At 45.7% G+C, this 16,274-nt stretch overlaps 6 non-coding genes and 1 pseudogene across 6 annotated transcripts; all 7 read right to left on the bottom strand.

Annotated features, from left to right (window-relative positions):
- Positions 1-1,088: 1,088 nt before the first annotated feature.
- LOC130298649 (U2 spliceosomal RNA) lies at positions 1,089-1,279 on the bottom strand. Its single transcript, XR_008849976.1, has one exon. It is a non-coding gene; the product is annotated as a U2 spliceosomal RNA (small nuclear RNA).
- Positions 1,280-3,359: 2,080 nt separating this feature from the next.
- Positions 3,360-3,548, bottom strand: LOC130298671 (U2 spliceosomal RNA). Its single transcript, XR_008849995.1, has one exon. It is a non-coding gene; the product is annotated as a U2 spliceosomal RNA (small nuclear RNA).
- A 1,419-nt stretch (positions 3,549-4,967) lies between these two features.
- On the bottom strand, positions 4,968-5,096 carry LOC130298687 (U2 spliceosomal RNA; annotated as a pseudogene).
- A 2,095-nt stretch (positions 5,097-7,191) lies between these two features.
- LOC130298665 (U2 spliceosomal RNA) lies at positions 7,192-7,379 on the bottom strand. The gene has a single exon (XR_008849991.1). It is a non-coding gene; the product is annotated as a U2 spliceosomal RNA (small nuclear RNA).
- A 2,083-nt stretch (positions 7,380-9,462) lies between these two features.
- Positions 9,463-9,653, bottom strand: LOC130298668 (U2 spliceosomal RNA). Its single transcript, XR_008849992.1, has one exon. It is a non-coding gene; the product is annotated as a U2 spliceosomal RNA (small nuclear RNA).
- A 2,070-nt stretch (positions 9,654-11,723) lies between these two features.
- LOC130298648 (U2 spliceosomal RNA) lies at positions 11,724-11,914 on the bottom strand. The gene has a single exon (XR_008849975.1). It is a non-coding gene; the product is annotated as a U2 spliceosomal RNA (small nuclear RNA).
- Positions 11,915-13,997: 2,083 nt separating this feature from the next.
- On the bottom strand, positions 13,998-14,188 carry LOC130298661 (U2 spliceosomal RNA). The gene has a single exon (XR_008849987.1). It is a non-coding gene; the product is annotated as a U2 spliceosomal RNA (small nuclear RNA).
- Positions 14,189-16,274: the final 2,086 nt, after the last annotated feature.

The following is a 16,274-nucleotide window of genomic DNA, read 5'->3' as shown; positions in this document are numbered from 1 at the left end:
TTACGTTTTTCTCCTTTTCGCCTCTTTTCTGGGCGTATTATTCTTCTTTTTCTTCTTTTTTTTCGTCTAATGCATACCCCATCAGTGCAGCAATGCTTATTCAATACCGCCAGCAGATGGAGACACTGGGGGATAATTTTCTAAGGATTTATACTGATTTTTCCTGTCTGAATTTGTCGCACAGAAAGTTGCAGGCCAAATATGTGTGACATTTCTGCGACTTTAGCTTCTAGAGCATTTTTACAACATTATACATAGGTGCTGAATACATAAAAAGCGACTGTTCAGCGACAGACAAGTCGCATCGGCTGAAAGTAGGCCAGAATGTCAGTCCATGTTGGAGCAGGTTTAGATACAGTCTAAAGTATAGATCTCAAAGTCTGTGCACAGAATTTAGCAAGGGCCTCGCACCTTCTGATGCATCAGGTAGGTGCACAATAGCATAGCCTAACCCTCTGTACTTTGGTCTATATTGATGCGGGACATAGACAGCCAGCTGATGACCAATCCATTAGTGCAATGGATGGCTGGAAGCATTTGTCTTTGCCTTTGCAATACCACAGAAGCAATGCATGGTCAATGTACAGCAATGACACACCTGTGTGAACAGCCAGGAGACCCCCCCCCCCCCCCCATGTTATGTTACATAGTTACATAGTTAGTACGGTCGAAAAAAGACATATGTCCATCAAGTTCAACCAGGGAATTAAGGGGTAGGGGTGTGGCGCGATATTGGGGAAGGGATGAGATTTTATATTTCTTCATAAGCATTAATCTTATTTTGTCAATTAGGAACATTCAGCACCCACCCGCTATCAAGGCAGCTGCCTATCATGTCATGCCCTACCTGCACAGGTGTGCTGGCTACTCAAATGATCCAATTAAGGAGGCCATTTAGTCAGCAGCAGCAGAAGTCCTGTGCCTGGACGCTCCAACAGCGGCCAGACACAAGCAGAAGCAGAAGCAGCAGCAGCACCACCTTTTGTTTTTTGGCTGCAGCAGCAGCAAGGCCCACAGGGCTGGCTAGCTGGCTAGCCAGCAAGCAGGTAGCAATGAAAGTAGGAATCTTTCTTTTTAACCCTGTAAGGGGGTGGTGCACTGTACCCGAAGATACTGCCATATCGGGTCAATGCATAGGGCGACGGAAGCAAGCTTCGAAATCGGCCCCCGTTCTCAAAAATCCATTTAATATATGGTCCCCAGATAGGGGACGTATCAGATATTAAACTGATAAGAACAGATACTACACTTGATCTTAGCCAAAAGGCCGAGAAGCGATAACCGTGAAAGGGGCGGGCCCAACAAGGTGCCCTTCATGGGCACTATCACTGCTTGCTGTCAGGGAGGCTGCCAGACAATTTTCCATGCACACTCTGGGCTGGGGGGCAGTCAACCACCAGTACACACAGCAGAACCTAAACCCATACCATTATTGCTAAGCAGCAAGACAGGGGCCCATTGCACTCCCACGGGGCCTTTTTAAATGCAATCCATAACCCGGATTTGCCAGGAACCCTTCTTACTCCTCCTACTTGCATGTGACACTGGGCTTAGGATCTGCATAGGAAACACACACACAAGCACACACCTACCTTTGTTGCCTGCAGATGCCTCCTTGGCTGTCCCCAAACGGTATCAAACCAACACCCACGGGAAGCTGTAAGCATAGAGGACATGCCTGCACCCCATTGGACTTACCTGTGTGGGTTAAACCCGGGTTATTTGACAACCTATGGCGGTGATGGTTCTGCTCAGGCAGAGCAGTGCTGATGCTCCTCATAAAGCTGTCGCTGCTGTGAAGGTTCTAGGTGACATCACAAATCCCTATGGTTACATACACAACAAAGCTGGGTTGTTGTTGTTTACACTCTGCAAGGCCTGTGGAAGTGAGTGACATCATAGCACTGTAGTTCTGAGGGTTCTAGATGGATGCAACAATCTCCTGTTGCTTCTATGAAGGCCATAATAGACGACATCACCAAACAGCTCCATAGTCACATACACAGCAAAGGAGAGATGTTGTTTACACCTAGTGATGTCAGTGGTATTGAGTGACATCACAGCACAGTGCTAAGGCTCCTGGGCCTGGACACAGCAGCGGCTGCAATATCTCAACGGAGAATACGTTTATATATATGTGTGTGTGTGCGCGTATATATATATATATATATATATATATATATATATATATATATATTTCTCCGCCGAAATCACTTTTAAACCCATTTCCACCTTTTTTTCCCTTCTCTTCCTCTTACTTTTTTTTCACGTTTTTTTACATTTTTCTCCTTTTCGCCTCTTTTCTGGGCGTATTATTCTTCTTTTTCTTCTTTTTTTTCGTCTAATGCATACCCCATCAGTGCAGCAATGCTTATTCAATACCGCCAGCAGATGGAGACACTGGGGGATAATTTTCTAAGGATTTATACTGATTTTTCCTGTCTGAATTTGTCGCACAGAAAGTTGCAGGCCAAATATGTGTGACATTTCTGCGACTTTAGCTTCTAGAGCATTTTTACAACATTATACATAGGTGCTGAATACATAAAAAGCGACTGTTCAGCGACAGACAAGTCGCATCGGCTGAAAGTAGGCCAGAATGTCAGTCCATGTTGGAGCAGGTTTAGATACAGTCTAAAGTATAGATCTCAAAGTCTGTGCACAGAATTTAGCAAGGGCCTCGCACCTTCTGATGCATCAGGTAGGTGCACAATAGCATAGCCTAACCCTCTGTACTTTGGTCTATATTGATGCGGGACATAGACAGCCAGCTGATGACCAATCCATTAGTGCAATGGATGGCTGGAAGCATTTGTCTTTGCCTTTGCAATACCACAGAAGCAATGCATGGTCAATGTACAGCAATGACACACCTGTGTGAACAGCCAGGAGACCCCCCCCCATGTTATGTTACATAGTTACATAGTTAGTACGGTCGAAAAAAGACATATGTCCATCAAGTTCAACCAGGGAATTAAGGGGTAGGGGTGTGGCGCGATATTGGGGAAGGGATGAGATTTTATATTTCTTCATAAGCATTAATCTTATTTTGTCAATTAGGAACATTCAGCACCCACCCGCTATCAAGGCAGCTGCCTATCATGTCATGCCCTACCTGCACAGGTGTGCTGGCTACTCAAATGATCCAATTAAGGAGGCCATTTAGTCAGCAGCAGCAGAAGTCCTGTGCCTGGACGCTCCAACAGCGGCCAGACACAAGCAGAAGCAGAAGCAGCAGAAGCAGCACCACCTTTTGTTTTTTGGCTGCAGCAGCAGCAAGGCCCACAGGGCTGGCTAGCTGGCTAGCCAGCAAGCAGGTAGCAATGAAAGTAGGAATCTTTCTTTTTAACCCTGTAAGGGGGTGGTGCACTGTACCCGAAGATACTGCCATATCGGGTCAATGCATAGGGCGACGGAAGCAAGCTTCGAAATCGGCCCCCGTTCTCAAAAATCCATTTAATATATGGTCCCCAGATAGGGGACGTATCAGATATTAAACTGATAAGAACAGATTTTTAAGTTAACCCTCAGAACTCCATCAGAGCTCTAAGTTCTTATTTGAGCTTGATTTTTTTTTGTTCATCATCAGGAAAACCGTTTTTCTTTATTTCTTTATCTTTTTTAACAATAAAAGAAACCATATTTAAAACATAAAAAAATATTTTACCAAAACTAACCATGCAATATTTCACCAAAGAGGTTTACCAAAAGGTCATTCCTCTTCTCCATGCAAAAACCATCAAGAACTCTAGGAAACCACAAGTTATTGCACCTCTCTGCATCTCACTTTTAGCTGGAACCGCCAGCCACGCCGGAACTTTGTATGTTTCCACAAATCTATCCACATCTGCGTGAAACGAACGATAAACTTTATCCCTTGCTTCATTGATTTTGTATCCCAATCTTTCTTTTAGACTACCCAAATCCTTGTCAAAGGCCTTTTTCTCTTTATTTGTCACACTCTCGAAAACAACATCAAGAGAGCCTCCATACCTTACCGGTATAAATTCATCTTCTTCATTTTCTTTCCTTTTCTTCTCCTCCACCACTTTTCTAGTTGGAGCTTCTTCCCCTTCCGGTTCTTCACTCACCTCAATTTCCTCCTCTCTATTTCTTTTCATACCCTCCTTCTTCTTCTTCTTCCTCTTAGGACACGTGCCTACCAGATGCCCCTCATCACCACATAGGTGACATTTTTTCTTTTCTTTACATGCTTCTGGTTCATGGCCTTCTCCTTGACATTTATAGCACCACAAGATGTCGCAGAAATCTTTCCTATGCCCGTACTTCTTACACTTTCGACAAAAGTCGTCCATGCCAGAAAAGAACAGGTCCCCATTAACTGTACCAATCTTAAAACGACCAGGCGGATACATTAGCCTTCCATCAGGTGCTTTCTGAAACTTTACTTGAAATTTCCACTTCGTCGTCCAAAGACCGAATTGATTATATATCTTGCCTTTTGGCTTCACCTCCTCACAGAATCTGGAAAGGAACAAAACAATCTCCTCTTCTGGGATATACGGACTGTACATCCTTACAGTTAGAAGTCTTTCCTGCGTCGGAAAATGGGGAGTAATCTCTACCCCTCCCAACACAGGGTGCGACTTCCACAGCAATGCTTTATTGCAGAACATACCACAGTCCTCCTCCGAAACCAGAACCACGTCATAGATACCACTTCTTGGAAATTCCAGCATGGATAAAATCTGTTCCTTCTTCAGCTCAAAGAGCTTGAACAAAATCTCTTCCACTACGAAAAATAAGCCTCTCTCCTTCTTCTCAGGGTCCAAAAGAGTAACACGAACTCCATTTCGTAGTCTGGCGTAGCTAGGTACACCTACAGCAGGATCTTCTGTCTTGCCAGCCTCCTCCATCGCAGAACAAAACACCTCCCCTACTGCAAGCAGGTAGGTGGTGATCGCTCCTCGTTGCCCGGGGACTAAGCCGCTACCCTGATGTCAGCAAGGGGGTTTAGTCCCTCCAAAAGATGGAACGATCCCCCAGGGAAAAGGAGCGGGTACCCCGGGCACCTTCCAGCCAGATCAAGCAAGCAAATACTACACTTGATCTTAGCCAAAAGGCCGAGAAGCGATAACCGTGAAAGGGGCGGGCCCAACAAGGTGCCCTTCATGGGCACTATCACTGCTTGCTGTCAGGGAGGCTGCCAGACAATTTTCCATGCACACTCTGGGCTGGGGGGCAGTCAACCACCAGTACACACAGCAGAACCTAAACCCATACCATTATTGCTAAGCAGCAAGACAGGGGCCCATTGCACTCCCACGGGGCCTTTTTAAATGCAATCCATAACCCGGATTTGCCAGGAACCCTTCTTACTCCTCCTACTTGCATGTGACACTGGGCTTAGGATCTGCATAGGAAACACACACACAAGCACACACCTACCTTTGTTGCCTGCAGATGCCTCCTTGGCTGTCCCCAAACGGTATCAAACCAACACCCACGGGAAGCTGTAAGCATAGAGGACATGCCTGCACCCCATTGGACTTACCTGTGTGGGTTAAACCCGGGTTATTTGACAACCTATGGCGGTGATGGTTCTGCTCAGGCAGAGCAGTGCTGATGCTCCTCATAAAGCTGTCGCTGCTGTGAAGGTTCTAAGTGACATCACAAATCCCTATGGTTACATACACAACAAAGCTGGGTTGTTGTTGTTTACACTCTGCAAGGCCTGTGGAAGTGAGTGACATCATAGCACTGTAGTTCTGAGGGTTCTAGATGGATGCAACAATCTCCTGTTGCTTCTATGAAGGCCATAATAGACGACATCACCAAACAGCTCCATAGTCACATACACAGCAAAGGAGAGATGTTGTTTACACCTAGTGATGTCAGTGGTATTGAGTGACATCACAGCACAGTGCTAAGGCTCCTGGGCCTGGACACAGCAGCGGCTGCAATATCTCAACGGAGAATACGTTTATATATATGTGTGTGTGTGCGCGTATATATATATATATATATATATATATATATATATATATATATATATATATTTCTCCGCCGAAATCACTTTTAAACCCATTTCCACCTTTTTTTCCCTTCTCTTCCTCTTACTTTTTTTTCACGTTTTTTTACGTTTTTCTCCTTTTCGCCTCTTTTCTGGGCGTATTATTCTTCTTTTTCTTCTTTTTTTTCGTCTAATGCATACCCCATCAGTGCAGCAATGCTTATTCAATACCGCCAGCAGATGGAGACACTGGGGGATAATTTTCTAAGGATTTATACTGATTTTTCCTGTCTGAATTTGTCGCACAGAAAGTTGCAGGCCAAATATGTGTGACATTTCTGCGACTTTAGCTTCTAGAGCATTTTTACAACATTATACATAGGTGCTGAATACATAAAAAGCGACTGTTCAGCGACAGACAAGTCGCATCGGCTGAAAGTAGGCCAGAATGTCAGTCCATGTTGGAGCAGGTTTAGATACAGTCTAAAGTATAGATCTCAAAGTCTGTGCACAGAATTTAGCAAGGGCCTCGCACCTTCTGATGCATCAGGTAGGTGCACAATAGCATAGCCTAACCCTCTGTACTTTGGTCTATATTGATGCGGGACATAGACAGCCAGCTGATGACCAATCCATTAGTGCAATGGATGGCTGGAAGCATTTGTCTTTGCCTTTGCAATACCACAGAAGCAATGCATGGTCAATGTACAGCAATGACACACCTGTGTGAACAGCCAGGAGACCCCCCCCCCCCATGTTATGTTACATAGTTACATAGTTAGTACGGTCGAAAAAAGACATATGTCCATCAAGTTCAACCAGGGAATTAAGGGGTAGGGGTGTGGCGCGATATTGGGGAAGGGATGAGATTTTATATTTCTTCATAAGCATTAATCTTATTTTGTCAATTAGGAACATTCAGCACCCACCCGCTATCAAGGCAGCTGCCTATCATGTCATGCCCTACCTGCACAGGTGTGCTGGCTACTCAAATGATCCAATTAAGGAGGCCATTTAGTCAGCAGCAGCAGAAGTCCTGTGCCTGGACGCTCCAACAGCGGCCAGACACAAGCAGAAGCAGAAGCAGCAGAAGCAGCAGCAGCACCACCTTTTGTTTTTTGGCTGCAGCAGCAGCAAGGCCCACAGGGCTGGCTAGCTGGCTAGCCAGCAAGCAGGTAGCAATGAAAGTAGGAATCTTTCTTTTTAACCCTGTAAGGGGGTGGTGCACTGTACCCGAAGATACTGCCATATCGGGTCAATGCATAGGGCGACGGAAGCAAGCTTCGAAATCGGCCCCCGTTCTCAAAAATCCATTTAATATATGGTCCCCAGATAGGGGACGTATCAGATATTAAACTAAGAACAGATACTACACTTGATCTTAGCCAAAAGGCCGAGAAGCGATAACCGTGAAAGGGGCGGGCCCAACAAGGTGCCCTTCATGGGCACTATCACTGCTTGCTGTCAGGGAGGCTGCCAGACAATTTTCCATGCACACTCTGGGCTGGGGGGCAGTCAACCACCAGTACACACAGCAGAACCTAAACCCATACCATTATTGCTAAGCAGCAAGACAGGGGCCCATTGCACTCCCACGGGGCCTTTTTAAATGCAATCCATAACCCGGATTTGCCAGGAACCCTTCTTACTCCTCCTACTTGCATGTGACACTGGGCTTAGGATCTGCATAGGAAACACACACACAAGCACACACCTACCTTTGTTGCCTGCAGATGCCTCCTTGGCTGTCCCCAAACGGTATCAAACCAACACCCACGGGAAGCTGTAAGCATAGAGGACATGCCTGCACCCCATTGGACTTACCTGTGCGGGTTAAACCCGGGTTATTTGACAACCTATGGCGGTGATGGTTCTGCTCAGGCAGAGCAGTGCTGATGCTCCTCATAAAGCTGTCGCTGCTGTGAAGGTTCTAGGTGACATCACAAATCCCTATGGTTACATACACAACAAAGCTGGGTTGTTGTTGTTTACACTCTGCAAGGCCTGTGGAAGTGAGTGACATCATAGCACTGTAGTTCTGAGGGTTCTAGATGGATGCAACAATCTCCTGTTGCTTCTATGAAGGCCATAATAGACGACATCACCAAACAGCTCCATAGTCACATACACAGCAAAGGAGAGATGTTGTTTACACCTAGTGATGTCAGTGGTATTGAGTGACATCACAGCACAGTGCTAAGGCTCCTGGGCCTGGACACAGCAGCGGCTGCAATATCTCAACGGAGAATACGTTTATATATATGTGTGTGTGTGCGCGTATATATATATATATATATATATATATATATATATATTTCTCCGCCGAAATCACTTTTAAACCCATTTCCACCTTTTTTTCCCTTCTCTTCCTCTTACTTTTTTTTCACGTTTTTTTACGTTTTTCTCCCTTTCGCCTCTTTTCTGGGCGTATTATTCTTCTTTTTCTTCTTTTTTTTCGTCTAATGCATACCCCATCAGTGCAGCAATGCTTATTCAATACCGCCAGCAGATGGAGACACTGGGGGATAATTTTCTAAGGATTTATACTGATTTTTCCTGTCTGAATTTGTCGCACAGAAAGTTGCAGGCCAAATATGTGTGACATTTCTGCGACTTTAGCTTCTAGAGCATTTTTACAACATTATACATAGGTGCTGAATACATAAAAAGCGACTGTTCAGCGACAGACAAGTCGCATCGGCTGAAAGTAGGCCAGAATGTCAGTCCATGTTGGAGCAGGTTTAGATACAGTCTAAAGTATAGATCTCAAAGTCTGTGCACAGAATTTAGCAAGGGCCTCGCACCTTCTGATGCATCAGGTAGGTGCACAATAGCATAGCCTAACCCTCTGTACTTTGGTCTATATTGATGCGGGACATAGACAGCCAGCTGATGACCAATCCATTAGTGCAATGGATGGCTGGAAGCATTTGTCTTTGCCTTTGCAATACCACAGAAGCAATGCATGGTCAATGTACAGCAATGACACACCTGTGTGAACAGCCAGGAGACCCCCCCCCCCCCCATGTTATGTTACATAGTTACATAGTTAGTACGGTCGAAAAAAGACATATGTCCATCAAGTTCAACCAGGGAATTAAGGGGTAGGGGTGTGGCGCGATATTGGGGAAGGGATGAGATTTTATATTTCTTCATAAGCATTAATCTTATTTTGTCAATTAGGAACATTCAGCACCCACCCGCTATCAAGGCAGCTGCCTATCATGTCATGCCCTACCTGCACAGGTGTGCTGGCTACTCAAATGATCCAATTAAGGAGGCCATTTAGTCAGCAGCAGCAGCAGTCCTGTGCCTGGACGCTCCAACAGCGGCCAGACACAAGCAGAAGCAGAAGCAGCAGAAGCAGCAGCAGCACCACCTTTTGTTTTTTGGCTGCAGCAGCAGCAAGGCCCACAGGGCTGGCTAGCTGGCTAGCCAGCAAGCAGGTAGCAATGAAAGTAGGAATCTTTCTTTTTAACCCTGTAAGGGGGTGGTGCACTGTACCCGAAGATACTGCCATATCGGGTCAATGCATAGGGCGACGGAAGCAAGCTTCGAAATCAGCCCCCGTTCTCAAAAATCCATTTAATATATGGTCCCCAGATAGGGGACGTATCAGATATTAAACTGATAAGAACAGATACTACACTTGATCTTAGCCAAAAGGCCGAGAAGCGATAACCGTGAAAGGGGCGGGCCCAACAAGGTGCCCTTCATGGGCACTATCACTGCTTGCTGTCAGGGAGGCTGCCAGACAATTTTCCATGCACACTCTGGGCTGGGGGGCAGTCAACCACCAGTACACACAGCAGAACCTAAACCCATACCATTATTGCTAAGCAGCAAGACAGGGGCCCATTGCACTCCCACGGGGCCTTTTTAAATGCAATCCATAACCCGGATTTGCCAGGAACCCTTCTTACTCCTCCTACTTGCATGTGACACTGGGCTTAGGATCTGCATAGGAAACACACACACAAGCACACACCTACCTTTGTTGCCTGCAGATGCCTCCTTGGCTGTCCCCAAACGGTATCAAACCAACACCCACGGGAAGCTGTAAGCATAGAGGACATGCCTGCACCCCATTGGACTTACCTGTGTGGGTTAAACCCGGGTTATTTGACAACCTATGGCGGTGATGGTTCTGCTCAGGCAGAGCAGTGCTGATGCTCCTCATAAAGCTGTCGCTGCTGTGAAGGTTCTAGGTGACATCACAAATCCCTATGGTTACATACACAACAAAGCTGGGTTGTTGTTGTTTACACTCTGCAAGGCCTGTGGAAGTGAGTGACATCATAGCACTGTAGTTCTGAGGGTTCTAGATGGATGCAACAATCTCCTGTTGCTTCTATGAAGGCCATAATAGACGACATCACCAAACAGCTCCATAGTCACATACACAGCAAAGGAGAGATGTTGTTTACACCTAGTGATGTCAGTGGTATTGAGTGACATCACAGCACAGTGCTAAGGCTCCTGGGCCTGGACACAGCAGCGGCTGCAATATCTCAACGGAGAATACGTTTATATATATGTGTGTGTGTGCGCGTATATATATATATATATATATATTTCTCCGCCGAAATCACTTTTAAACCCATTTCCACCTTTTTTTCACTTCTCTTCCTCTTACTTTTTTTTCACGTTTTTTTTACGTTTTTCTCCTTTTCGCCTCTTTTCTGGGCGTATTATTCTTCTTTTTCTTCTTTTTTTTCGTCTAATGCATACCCCATCAGTGCAGCAATGCTTATTCAATACCGCCAGCAGATGGAGACACTGGGGGATAATTTTCTAAGGATTTATACTGATTTTTCCTGTCTGAATTTGTCGCACAGAAAGTTGCAGGCCAAATATGTGTGACATTTCTGCGACTTTAGCTTCTAGAGCATTTTTACAACATTATACATAGGTGCTGAATACATAAAAAGCGACTGTTCAGCGACAGACAAGTCGCATCGGCTGAAAGTAGGCCAGAATGTCAGTCCATGTTGGAGCAGGTTTAGATACAGTCTAAAGTATAGATCTCAAAGTCTGTGCACAGAATTTAGCAAGGGCCTCGCACCTTCTGATGCATCAGGTATGTGCACAATAGCATAGCCTAACCCTCTGTACTTTGGTCTATATTGATGCGGGACATAGACAGCCAGCTGATGACCAATCCATTAGTGCAATGGATGGCTGGAAGCATTTGTCTTTGCCTTTGCAATACCACAGAAGCAATGCATGGTCAATGTACAGCAATGACACACCTGTGTGAACAGCCAGGAGACCCCCCCCCCCCCCATGTTATGTTACATAGTTACATAGTTAGTACGGTCGAAAAAAGACATATGTCCATCAAGTTCAACCAGGGAATTAAGGGGTAGGGGTGTGGCGCGATATTGGGGAAGGGATGAGATTTTATATTTCTTCATAAGCATTAATCTTATTTTGTCAATTAGGAACATTCAGCACCCACCCGCTATCAAGGCAGCTGCCTATCATGTCATGCCCTACCTGCACAGGTGTGCTGGCTACTCAAATGATCCAATTAAGGAGGCCATTTAGTCAGCAGCAGCAGAAGTCCTGTGCCTGGACGCTCCAACAGCGGCCAGACACAAGCAGAAGCAGAAGCAGCAGAAGCAGCAGCAGCACCACCTTTTGTTTTTTGGCTGCAGCAGCAGCAAGGCCCACAGGGCTGGCTAGCTGGCTAGCCAGCAAGCAGGTAGCAATGAAAGTAGGAATCTTTCTTTTTAACCCTGTAAGGGGGTGGTGCACTGTACCCGAAGATACTGCCATATCGGGTCAATGCATAGGGCGACGGAAGCAAGCTTCGAAATCGGCCCCCGTTCTCAAAAATCCATTTAATATATGGTCCCCAGATAGGGGACGTATCAGATATTAAACTGATAAGAACAGATACTACACTTGATCTTAGCCAAAAGGCCGAGAAGCGATAACCGTGAAAGGGGCGGGCCCAACAAGGTGCCCTTCATGGGCACTATCACTGCTTGCTGTCAGGGAGGCTGCCAGACAATTTTCCATGCACACTCTGGGCTGGGGGGCAGTCAACCACCAGTACACACAGCAGAACCTAAACCCATACCATTATTGCTAAGCAGCAAGACAGGGGCCCATTGCACTCCCACGGGGCCTTTTTAAATGCAATCCATAACCCGGATTTGCCAGTAACCCTTCTTACTCCTCCTACTTGCATGTGACACTGGGCTTAGGATCTGCATAGGAAACACACACACAAGCACACACCTACCTTTGTTGCCTGCAGATGCCTCCTTGGCTGTCCCCAAACGGTATCAAACCAACACCCACGGGAAGCTGTAAGCATAGAGGACATGCCTGCACCCCATTGGACTTACCTGTGTGGGTTAAACCCGGGTTATTTGACAACCTATGGCGGTGATGGTTCTGCTCAGGCAGAGCAGTGCTGATGCTCCTCATAAAGCTGTCGCTGCTGTGAAGGTTCTAGGTGACATCACAAATCCCTATGGTTACATACACAACAAAGCTGGGTTGTTGTTGTTTACACTCTGCAAGGCCTGTGGAAGTGAGTGACATCATAGCACTGTAGTTCTGAGGGTTCTAGATGGATGCAACAATCTCCTGTTGCTTCTATGAAGGCCATAATAGACGACATCACCAAACAGCTCCATAGTCACATACACAGCAAAGGAGAGATGTTGTTTACACCTAGTGATGTCAGTGGTATTGAGTGACATCACAGCACAGTGCTAAGGCTCCTGGGCCTGGACACAGCAGCGGCTGCAATATCTCAACGGAGAATACGTTTATATATATGTGTGTGTGTGCGCGTATATATATATATATATATATATATATATATATATATTTCTCCGCCGAAATCACTTTTAAACCCATTTCCACCTTTTTTTCCCTTCTCTTCCTCTTACTTTTTTTTCACGTTTTTTTACGTTTTTCTCCTTTTCGCCTCTTTTCTGGGCGTATTATTCTTCTTTTTCTTCTTTTTTTTCGTCTAATGCATACCCCATCAGTGCAGCAATGCTTATTCAATACCGCCAGCAGATGGAGACACTGGGGGATAATTTTGTAAGGATTTATACTGATTTTTCCTGTCTGAATTTGTCGCACAGAAAGTTGCAGGCCAAATATGTGTGACATTTCTGCGACTTTAGCTTCTAGAGCATTTTTACAACATTATACATAGGTGCTGAATACATAAAAAGCGACTGTTCAGCGACAGACAAGTCGCATCGGCTGAAAGTAGGCCAGAATGTCAGTCCATGTTGGAGCAGGTTTAGATACAGTCTAAAGTATAGATCTCAAAGTCTGTGCACAGAATTTAGCAAGGGCCTCACACCTTCTGATGCATCAGGAAGGTGCACAATAGCATAGCCTAACCCTCTGTACTTTGGTCTATATTGATGCGGGACATAGACAGCCAGCTGATGACCAATCCATTAGTGCAATGGATGGCTGGAAGCATTTGTCTTTGCCTTTGCAATACCACAGAAGCAATGCATGGTCAATGTACAGCAATAACACACCTGTGTGAACAGCCAGGAGACCCCCCCCCCCCCCATGTTATGTTACATAGTTACATAGTTAGTACGGTCGAAAAAAGACATATGTCCATCAAGTTCAACCAGGGAATTAAGGGGTAGGGGTGTGGCGCGATATTGGGGAAGGGATGAGATTTTATATTTCTTCATAAGCATTAATCTTATTTTGTCAATTAGGAACATTCAGCACCCACCCGCTATCAAGGCAGCTGCCTATCATGTCATGCCCTACCTGCACAGGTGTGCTGGCTACTCAAATGATCCAATTAAGGAGGCCATTTAGTCAGCAGCAGCAGAAGTCCTGTGCCTGGACGCTCCAACAGCGGCCAGACACAAGCAGAAGCAGAAGCAGCAGAAGCAGCAGCAGCACCACCTTTTGTTTTTTGGCTGCAGCAGCAGCAAGGCCCACAGGGCTGGCTAGCTGGCTAGCCAGCAAGCAGGTAGCAATGAAAGTAGGAATCTTTCTTTTTAACCCTGTAAGGGGGTGGTGCACTGTACCTGAAGATACTGCCATATCGGGTCAATGCATAGGGCGACGGAAGCAAGCTTCGAAATCGGCCCCCGTTCTCAAAAATCCATTTAATATATGGTCCCCAGATAGGGGACGTATCAGATATTAAACTGATAAGAACAGATACTACACTTGATCTTAGCCAAAAGGCCGAGAAGCGATAACCGTGAAAGGGGCGGGCCCAACAAGGTGCCCTTCATGGGCACTATCACTGCTTGCTGTCAGGGAGGCTGCCAGACAATTTTCCATGCACACTCTGGGCTGGGGGGCAGTCAACCACCAGTACACACAGCAGAACCTAAACCCATACCATTATTGCTAAGCAGCAAGACAGGGGCCCATTGCACTCCCACGGGGCCTTTTTAAATGCAATCCATAACCCGGATTTGCCAGGAACCCTTCTTACTCCTCCTACTTGCATGTGACACTGGGCTTAGGATCTGCATAGGAAACACACACACAAGCACACACCTACCTTTGTTGCCTGCAGATGCCTCCTTGGCTGTCCCCAAACGGTATCAAACCAACACCCACGGGAAGCTGTAAGCATAGAGGACATGCCTGCACCCCATTGGACTTACCTGTGTGGGTTAAACCCGGGTTATTTGACAACCTATGGCGGTGATGGTTCTGCTCAGGCAGAGCAGTGCTGATGCTCCTCATAAAGCTGTCGCTGCTGTGAAGGTTCTAGGTGACATCACAAATCCCTATGGTTACATACACAACAAAGCTGGGTTGTTGTTGTTTACACTCTGCAAGGCCTGTGGAAGTGAGTGACATCATAGCACTGTAGTTCTGAGGGTTCTAGATGGATGCAACAATCTCCTGTTGCTTCTACGAAGGCCATAATAGACGACATCACCAAACAGCTCCATAGTCACATACACAGCAAAGGAGAGATGTTGTTTACACCTAGTGATGTCAGTGGTATTGAGTGACATCACAGCACAGTGCTAAGGCTCCTGGGCCTGGACACAGCAGCGGCTGCAATATCTCAACGGAGAATACGTTTATATATATGTGTGTGTGTGCGCGTATATATATATATATATATATATATATATATATATATATATATATATATTTCTCCGCCGAAATCACTTTTAAACCCATTTCCACCTTTTTTTCCCTTCTCTTCCTCTTACTTTTTTTTCACGTTTTTTTAAGTTTTTCTCCTTTTCGCCTCTTTTCTGGGCGTATTATTCTTCTTTTTCTTCTTTTTTTTCGTCTAATGCATACCCCATCAGTGCAGCAATGCTTATTCAATACCGCCAGCAGATGGAGACACTGGGGGATAATTTTCTAAGGATTTATACTGATTTTTCCTGTCTGAATTTGTCGCACAGAAAGTTGCAGGCCAAATATGTGTGACATTTCTGCGACTTTAGCTTCTAGAGCATTTTTACAACATTATACATAGGTGCTGAATACATAAAAAGCGACTGTTCAGCGACAGACAAGTCGCATCGGCTGAAAGTAGGCCAGAATGTCAGTCCATGTTGGAGCAGGTTTAGATACAGTCTAAAGTATAGATCTCAAAGTCTGTGCACAGAATTTAGCAAGGGCCTCGCACCTTCTGATGCATCAGGTAGGTGCACAATAGCATAGCCTAACCCTCTGTACTTTGGTCTATATTGATGCGGGACATAGACAGCCAGCTGATGACCAATCCATTAGTGCAATGGATGGCTGGAAGCATTTGTCTTTGCCTTTGCAATACCACAGAAGCAATGCATGGTCAATGTACAGCAATGACACACCTGTGTGAACAGCCAGGAGACCCCCCCCCCCCCCCATGTTATGTTACATAGTTACATAGTTAGTACGGTCGAAAAAAGACATATGTCCATCAAGTTCAACCAGGGAATTAAGGGGTAGGGGTGTGGCGCGATATTGGGGAAGGGATGAGATTTTATATTTCTTCATAAGCATTAATCTTATTTTGTCAATTAGGAACATTCAGCACCCACCCGCTATCAAGGCAGCTGCCTATCATGTCATGCCCTACCTGCACAGGTGTGCTGGCTACTCAAATGATCCAATTAAGGAGGCCATTTAGTCAGCAGCAGCAGAAGTCCTGTGCCTGGACGCTCCAACAGCGGCCAGACACAAGCAGAAGAGAAGCAGCAGCAGCACCACCTTTTGTTTTTTGGCTGCAGCAGCAGCAAGGCCCACAGGGCTGGCTAGCTGGCTAGCCAGCAAGCAGGTAGCAATGAAAGTAGGAATCTTTCTTTTTAACCCTGTAAGG

Source organism: Hyla sarda, unplaced genomic scaffold (genome assembly GCF_029499605.1).
Source record: "Hyla sarda isolate aHylSar1 unplaced genomic scaffold, aHylSar1.hap1 scaffold_1012, whole genome shotgun sequence".
Taxonomy (NCBI): domain Eukaryota; kingdom Metazoa; phylum Chordata; class Amphibia; order Anura; family Hylidae; genus Hyla; species Hyla sarda.
The sequence above is the reverse complement of the archived record's forward strand: the minus strand, read 5'-3'. Positions and strand labels throughout refer to the sequence as shown.